Source organism: Eriocheir sinensis, chromosome 2 (genome assembly GCF_024679095.1).
Source record: "Eriocheir sinensis breed Jianghai 21 chromosome 2, ASM2467909v1, whole genome shotgun sequence".
NCBI classification, from domain to species: Eukaryota; Metazoa; Arthropoda; class Malacostraca; order Decapoda; family Varunidae; genus Eriocheir; species Eriocheir sinensis.
Genome location: NC_066510.1, coordinates 9,108,799 through 9,114,710, shown reverse-complemented (window position 1 = coordinate 9,114,710; position 5,912 = coordinate 9,108,799). Strand labels below are relative to the sequence as shown.

Below are 5,912 nucleotides of genomic sequence, written 5' to 3'. Positions count from 1 at the left end.
TCTGGTTTCTGGTACCAGGAACCCACAATTCTCAACCTTTTGGATTTTGCAAAATTCAGGAGGAGAGAGCTGTTGATGTTCCTGGTACCAGAACCATGGGGACCAACACATAGCTCATAGCCAACCCTGTCAGTGCCAGCAGTAGTATTAAAGTCGCCCAGGACAACGAGTGTGTCCCGGGGAAGGCACTGGTTTAATATGGAGTCGAGTTTGGTGTAGAACATCTCCTTCTCTTCAGTTTCACGCATGAAGCCCAGTGTGTGCTTCAGCCTCATTCGCATTATATGCTCATCAACCGGAGCAACCTCAACCACAGATGGCAGCAGTTGGCTGGAGATGCCCATAGCTACCCCTTTACGCTACCAAGGTATGTGAAATTTTCCAAGATCTCAATGTCCTCACCACACACATGTACAGACTGTACTGTTTCATATTGCAAGTCTCTAAACACCTGTACCTTATCCCAGGAGACCTAAAGTCCCAAGGGCTTCGTCTCCTCGTGCAGTGCCTCGAGACTCGAGAGCCAGCACACCTTCAGCGACTACAATCTTCAGCAAAAACAAGGTGGGTGACTCTGGTATACCCAATGGATGCTGGATGCAAGTATAATAAAATGTTTCAAATGTTTCTACAATGACTCTGGTCCACAACTCTGCCCAGTACCCAGTCCATACAAGTGTTGAAAAGCGATGGGGCAAGGACACAGCCCTGCCTCCCCCCCCACCCCCCACCCCCACTTCACAGCACTCTCAGTCCCAGAATACAGGCCAGTCAGCAAACCAATAGTCCTTGCAGGAATCCCACAGAGTCACAGAAGATCCCAGAGTGCCTCGCAATGCAAGGATTTTGACTGAGTCGAACTCCTTCTTGAGATCGACATAGGCTTCAAGCATCTCCTGTCGAAACTCACGTCAGCGTCGGTGAATTTGCATCATCAATATGTAACGGTCCGAATGTGAGTGAGCGAGAGGGTATGCAAGTCAGTGAGTAACAGAGTGAGTAAGTGTAAGCGAGTGCGTGAATGAACGAGAGAATGTGAGTAAGTCAGTGAGTGACAGAGTGAGTAAGTGTGAGCGTGAATGAGTGAAAGAGTGAATGAGTGAGGGAGTGAATGGGTGGCTAAGGAATGTAAGTGCGTAAAAGGTTATGAGAAGATAACACGGCGAGCGAATGAGCGAATATATGAACAAGATTTACTGAAATCCCTCATCTCAAAGCCTCGAACCCCCCAAGAAACCAATAACTAGTTGGTTAGGTAGGTAGGGTTTGATTGTAAAAGAATGTTCCGGAAGGAGGAAAGAGTCAGTAATGTGGGGTTAAAGATCACGTGATGGGGGGAGGGGAGGAGCTGATGAGTAAGCGAGGAGGAAGACGGAAGAAGGGAGAGCGGCAGAAGCTTGGGAGACGCGAGAGAGAGCAGACAGAGAAGGCAGCGAGATACCACGGAGAGCAAAGAGAGAGGTGCCCATCTTTCCACTCAGCCCCCTGAAAACCACCCACGGCCTGCTGTGTGAGACGGTCTACAGGATGGGAACCTGTACAACGGTGTAGCCTGCCCATCGGCTGCCCTGGTGGCCGTCATAACACTGCCCCAAGCTGCTCCCGCACGCTGGGCCGACCTACATACCACTCACGGCCTGCTGTGTGAGACGGTCTACAGGATGGGAACCTGTACGACGGTGTACCCTGCCCATCGGCTGCCCTGGTGGCCGTCATAACACTGCCCCAAGTTGCTCCCTACATCATGACCGGCGCCCACCTCTCCACACCGCGCGGCCGCCCATCACATCGTGGACGTCCCCTGTCGAGCCCGACGCTCACGCCAGCTCCTGCCTCTCCTCCTCCAGCAACCAGAGCTAAGCATTATGAGTATTCCCCCCAAATCTCCCTTGTGCAGGTAGCTAGTTAGATTAGAGGCATACAGCCTGTCAGTCATTCGTGGTTTGTTTTAGTACTCCGCTAACCTTTAAAAATGAAACCAAAGACATATTGATATAAAACCTTACTGTGAGTGTCATCATTTGGAGCCTGTTTTCCTGCTCATTTGAGATTACTGAACCCTTACACACGCCCCCCCCATAGTACATTATCACCATCCAGTTTCTTAATATTGTCTCACAAGTGGTTCACACGGAAATCCTCCCACCTTCCATAATTAATCACACAAGTAATGCCCTTCTGGTCACAAACCTCGGAACGAGTGTTCACTTGTCCTGAGGCCTTACCATCCGGGACCAGCGCTCAGGAATGTAGACGACTACCACGCTACCACATACCATCACAACCATAGTGGTCGTCAAAAAGGGATGTAGCGACACCCATAAACACCAGACAATAGAAAGAACGCTACAAATAGATGGGCAAGCACCTTGCCTGGCACACAGCAGTTTAATACCATGCCAGTTGTTACAGTCCTCTCAGTCCCCTTTCCCTTTCCAGATAGGGAGGACCAGCCCCCTCTTCCAGTCAGGAGGAATGGTACCAGACTGGCATACGGCAGTCAAGACAGAATGCAACCCGCGGATCATGGCCTTACCTCTAGCTATGAGCAGCTCTGAACTAATGTTGCAGGTACCAGGGGACTTTCCACCCCTCAACTTTGTCACAGCCTTTCTGACCTCGTCAAGAGAGGGTGGGCTTTCATCCATGGGTGGATCAGCATCCGCCACCCAGTAACCCAGCAACTGGAAGTTGTCCACTTGGAGGGTCTGCCATGTACAACTGCTCAAAGTACTCAGCCTAACGAGCCATCTGCCCTTCCATGTCCAACACCAGGCAGCCGTCAGCTGTTCGGACAGCGCTCACCTGAGAGGGAGACTAGGAGCGGAGCTTCTTCAGGGCTCGGTAAGCAGGTCGGAGGTCTTTAGCATTTAAATGGCCCTCAACTTCCTCAGCGAGACCCCTGACATACCTCTTCTTGTCTCTCCTCAGGAGAGCTCTAGTTCTACATGACAAAGCCCTGTATTGGTCCTGATTCCCAGCAAATCTGGCAGCGCGACTCTCCTCAGTATTTTCCAGTGTCTCCACTGAGACAAATCCACTCCTACATTTCGGGTACTCTCCAATGCACTCGTTGGTAGCTCGAGGAGTCTCACATTTGAAGGTCTCCCACAGTTCTACAGGGTCCTCAAGGGTGCTGAGCACATTGAACCAATTTGAGACTGTCACTGTATACCCCTGAGCAAATGCCAAGTCTTTCAGTCTTTCGAGATGGAACACAGTATTGTTGCATCTCAAAATTCTTCTTGACCTGACATGAAGCTTGACTGTTGCAACAACAAGCCTATGGTCAGTTGAAAAAAACTCAGCACTTCGGAAAACCCTGCAGTTCTGAAAGATCCTCCGAGTACTTAGGAGTATGTGGTCAATCTCCTTAGCTATCCCTGGGGCATCGCTATACCAAGTCCAGCAGTGCAGCTCTGGTCTCTGGTACCAAGAACCCACGATTCTCAACCTCCTGGATCTTACAAAATTCAAGAGGAGAGAGCTGTTGATGTTCCTGGTACCAGAAACAAGGGGACCAACACATAGTTCGTAGCCAACCCTGTCAGTGCCAGTAGTAACATTGAAGTCGCCCAACAGAGGTGGGCAAGTGCTATACTTAGTGCAGTAGTGCAGTAATGCGGTAGTATCCAATCACAAAAAAAGTACCGCACTACCACAAAATTTCTGAAAATACCGCATTACCGTGGACCGCAGTAAAAAATCCTGCGGTACTTTGAAAACCATTGAAGACGACATTTGCAGCGTGACATGCTCACAGAAATGTTTTTTTTTTTTAGTGAATCGGACTCAATTAGTCAATCGGTATCAGTCATCAGAATCAGTGATTCAGTCATTCTGACTTTTCAGTTAATGTTCAAAATTAAATACTAATTAGACAGACTAAACTACTACACTGCGAGTCTTCTTTAACCCACACGGTGCTGGCCATTTCAACCCCGGACCCGTCCGTGGTGCTGGCCGATTTTTCATTGTACTCTTTTAACCCCTTCAACACAAGGACGCGTATACTGCGTCCTTGCATGCCCAGTACCATATCCGAGGATGTGCATACTGCGTCCTGGCTCGCTTTAGCCAATATACGAGTTATTTTACCTTTATATTTATGCTTACATCTCATTAATGTATGTTTCTTTATGTGCACCATTTAATTCTGCATGTTTTCATATATAATATATGATGATTATGTTGAGTTTATGGCTGAAAACTTGTTATATTCAACAGCGACATTTGAAATTTGGCACGCGCAGCAATCCCGGATAAAGCGCGGGGCACTGTTTTGGCCCGGCTGTAGTGAGTTTCTTTATGTGCACCATTTAATTATGCATGTTTTCATATATAATACATGATGATTATGTCGAGTTTATGGTTTGAAAACTTGTTATATTCAATAGCGACATTTGAAATTTGGCGCGCGCGGCAATCTCAGATACGGCGCGGGGCGCTGTTTTGGCCTGGCTGTAGTGAAGGGTTTAAGCATGTTTCCTTTGTTTGGATAGCCAGGATAGGCACTGAAGTATTTTTTATTTTGACTTCCGCTACCGCAGTACTGCACACCGCGTACCACACTGGGAAAGAAAAAAAATGGGACCGCATTATCGCAACCGCACTACTGATTTTTTAGTACTGCACCCACCTCTGTCGCCCAAGATAATGAATGTGTCCTGGGGAGGGCACTACGTAGTCTAATAAGGAGTCGAGTTTGGCATAGAACATCTTCTCTTCCGTTTTACACATCTCGGTATGAGCGTACACTGCAATAATATATATATATATATATATATATATATATATATATATATATATATATATATATATATATATATATATATATATATATATATATATATATATATATATGAGGATGTGGGGGAATACCATACAAAGGGGTGGACCGTATAATCACCGTTAAAAAGACAGAACTTATAGCAGTGTAGTATTAGCAAAACTGTGAGTGGATATGATGACGATGAACAAGATGGCTGCTTTTGTTTACCGTGGCACGCTGATTGTGAATAGGAGGAAAGATTTTAGTTTTTTGCGACACTCGATGTAATTTTTGGCATCCATATCATAGTGTTCTGTTATATTGAATGGGGTGTAATCCTGTTGGTAAGGTATTGAATATGAATATTAGGCATATTTATGTGATATTTGACGATATACAGTAGCTCATCGATTTAACGGACGTTGATATACCGTACTTTCAGATTTATCAGATTGATTTTTGGGAAATTGATTTCAGGTCAGTCGTACCGGATCGTCAAAACATGTATAAACAAAGATTTTGAAGTTGGTGCGTTGCTGTTGCCAACCGCTATTCTAAAATCCTGTAACATAATGATGCTTCTTATATGGCAATGATGGTTGCTCACCACCCCTGGATCTCATGACTCATGATCCAGTGTTTCCAAACTAGAGCAAAATGCGCTAGGTCTAGTGCATTTGCATCAGAAAATGCACGCAAATTTTATATATTGCTCATAGAGCATTTTTCAGTGCATATTTGTTAAGTTTGGTGCATTTTCTAGTGCATTACTGGAGAATTAAGTCAAGAGCATCTAAGATTAAATGAACTATAACTGCAAATCAATTATTTTGTATTGTAGGTGAAGAGCAGTACCTGTCCCGTTCCCCGTACCTTTCCTGTACGATGAGGTGAGCGTGCTAGCGCTGTGGGTTCCTGTGAGATTCTGTGACATGTCTGCTTCATGTATGCGGCGGCGGCTGGCCCCTTACACCCCCCTCACCCATCAACCCCAGTCCTGAGTGTGTGTATTTACCTAGTTGTATTTACCTAGTTGTAATTTTACAGGGCCTGGGCTTACGCTCGTGTGGTCCCGTCTCCGTATCTATAATTATCCAACTTTTCCTTGAAACTTTGCACACTCTTCGCCGATACTATTTCT

General features: G+C 46.2%; 1 pseudogene; it reads right to left on the bottom strand.

Annotated features, from left to right (window-relative positions):
• Window positions 1–747: 747 nt before the first annotated feature.
• LOC126998134 (uncharacterized) lies at window positions 748–4,740 on the bottom strand (annotated as a pseudogene).
• Window positions 4,741–5,912: the final 1,172 nt, after the last annotated feature.